The sequence below is a fragment of the Puntigrus tetrazona genome, unplaced genomic scaffold, assembly GCF_018831695.1.
Source record: "Puntigrus tetrazona isolate hp1 unplaced genomic scaffold, ASM1883169v1 S000000150, whole genome shotgun sequence".
NCBI classification, from domain to species: domain Eukaryota; kingdom Metazoa; phylum Chordata; class Actinopteri; order Cypriniformes; family Cyprinidae; genus Puntigrus; species Puntigrus tetrazona.
In genome coordinates, this window is record NW_025047826.1 from 372,501 (window position 1) to 375,000 (window position 2,500).

The window sequence follows — 2,500 nt, forward strand, 5'->3', positions numbered from 1 at the left end:
GTGTGTGTGTGTGTGTGTGTGTGTGTGTGTGTGTGTGTGTGTGTGTGTGTGTCTGTGTGTGTGTGTCTGTGTGTGTGTGTGTGTGTGTGTGTGTGTGTGTGTGTGTGTGTGTGTGTGTGTGTGTGTGTGTGTGTGTGTGTGTGTGTGTGTGTGTGTGTGTGTGTGTGTGTCTGTGTGTGTGTGTGTGTGTGTGTGTGTGTGTGTGTGTGTGTGTGTGTGTGTGTGTGTGTGTGTGTGTGTGTGTGTGTGTGTGTGTCTGTGTGTGTGTGTGTGTGTGTGTGTGTGTGTGTGTGTGTGTGTGTCTGTGTGTGTGTGTGTGTGTGTGTGTGTGTGTGTGTGTGTGTGTGTGTGTGTGTGTGTGTGTGTGTGTGTGTGTGTGTGTGTGTGTCTCTCTCTGTGTGTGTGTGTGTGTGTGTGTGTGTGTGTCTGTGTGTGTGTGTGTGTGTGTGTGTGTGTGTGTGTGTGTGTGTGTGTCTCTGTGTGTGTGTGTGTGTGTGTCTGTGTGTGTGTGTGTGTGTGTGTGTGTGTGTCTCTGTGTGTGTCTGTGTGTGTGTGTGTGTGTGTCTCTGTGTGTGTGTGTGTCTGTGTGTGTGTGTGTGTGTCTCTGTGTGTGTGTCTGTGTGTGTCTGTGTGTGTGTGTGTGTGTGTCTCTCTGTGTGTGTGTGTGTGTGTGTGTGTGTGTGTGTGTGTGTGTGTGTGTGTGTGTCTCTCTGTGTGTGTGTGTGTGTCTCTCTGTGTGTGTGTGTGTGTGTGTGTGTGTGTGTGTGTCTCTCTCTCTGTGTGTGTGTGTGTGTGTGTGTGTGTGTGTCTCTCTGTGTGTGTGTGTCTCTGTGTGTGTGTGTGTGTGTGTGTGTCTGTGTGTGTGTGTGTGTGTCTCTCTCTGTGTGTGTGTGTGTGTGTGTGTGTGTGTGTGTGTGTGTCTCTGTGTGTGTGTGTGTGTGTGTGTGTCTCTCTGTGTGTGTGTGTGTGTGTGTGTGTCTCTCTGTGTGTGTGTGTGTGTCTGTGTGTGTGTGTGTGTGTGAGAGTCTCTTTTTGTGAATGTGGTTGAATCAGGACTCAGCTGAACCTGCCGGGTGTTTATTATAGACTCGTTCCTGTCAGAGACTCTGATCTGAGACTTTAACCCGCTTTACGCTTCTGTCAACTCTAAACTACCTGAGTCTGAAATCAAGCAGACGTCCGCTGGATCAAAACATAGAGCTAAAGTACAATTCTATCCTGCTTTCTGAGTTCAGTTTAGTGGCAATGCTGCAACATTAACTCAACAAAGTAGAATTAAAATAGAGTGAAGTTCAAAGAAATACACATAACTGTCTAAAAAATAAAACTAAAAAAATGTAAAAATGAGGATTTGAGAAAATCGTGATCATAGGACTAGAAAGAGAAATAGATAGAGTTTAAGAGTGAAGGGGATATTTCTGTTTGTTTGTGTTTTGTTATATATATGTTCATGTTAATAGTGTGATAATATGTTCATTAAAACAAATAAAACCTTTTTTTCACGTCTTCTGGATTTTTTCTGTTATATCTGTGTGAGTTGTGTAATGATCCATACATTAAAAACTCTATTAATAAGACGAGCATGAAGACGGTGTGGTGGTGCACCCTAAATAGTGCACAGGGTGTTTTCTGAGTCCACTAGATCAGAACATTAGCTTTAAACTCCAGAAAACGTTTCTGTGAATCAAAACGTAAATCATTGTGAATGATATAAAAACAGATCTCTCAGTAAAAACATTCAGAATATAGATAGAAATAAACTCTAAGTGTGAAGTGGAGAAAGAAACTCTTGAAAGAGGCGATGCATTTAAAAGCTACAGACTCAAATGAAAGAAGTGCAATAAAGCATGAAAAAGAAATTGATAGTAAATATCTAAATAAATAGCAAGTAACACATTAAATGAAGCATGAAATGTTGAAAGATTAAAGTCATACTTTCTTGGAAAACATGCTCTAATAATTTTAGTATAGTTTACCTTTTAAAAAAAAGTAGGTTGATGGTGTGTATAAGGAAGTGAGAGTGTGCTGAACATGAGCGTGTGAACAGCTCCACCTGCTGCTCAGCTTCTCTCTGCTCCTCAACATCACACTCTCCTTCAAGATCCGATCAGTCTCACACTCACCTCTGACTCCAGAAGATCGGTTCTCCAGCTCCAAGATCTTCACCAGCACCAGCACGTTCTGTTTTCTGCTGCAACACTGAGCAGGAAGTACAGTCAGGCTGCAGAGACACACACACACACACACACACACACACACACACACACACACACACACACACACACACACACACCTGTCCCTCTCTTTCTAGGTTGTGTTGTTCTCACACACAACAACAAATACTCTAACCTAAAATACTTTCACATTTAGGTTTTATGTTCTCAAACTCTCTCTCTCTCTCTCTCTCTCTCTCTCTCTCTCACACACACACACACACACACCCTAAACAGGAAATAAAGCGAGATGTAAATGAGGTGAGACAGAGGAAGAGGTTGTGCAT

General features: G+C 42.6%; 1 protein-coding gene across 2 annotated transcripts in view; it reads left to right on the forward strand.

The window, feature by feature from the left end:
• Positions 1–2,486: 2,486 nt before the first annotated feature.
• The window catches only part of LOC122332953 (mitogen-activated protein kinase kinase kinase kinase 5-like), a 20,561-nt gene continuing 20,547 nt past the window's right edge, over positions 2,487–2,500 (forward strand). Inside the window, exon 1 of one of the 2 annotated variants that reach the window (XM_043230428.1) lies at positions 2,487–2,500. This exon is cut by the window's right edge and continues 220 nt beyond it. The gene's annotated coding sequence lies outside the window, so the exon portion shown is untranslated. The other variant, XM_043230427.1, reaches the window with a different exon arrangement.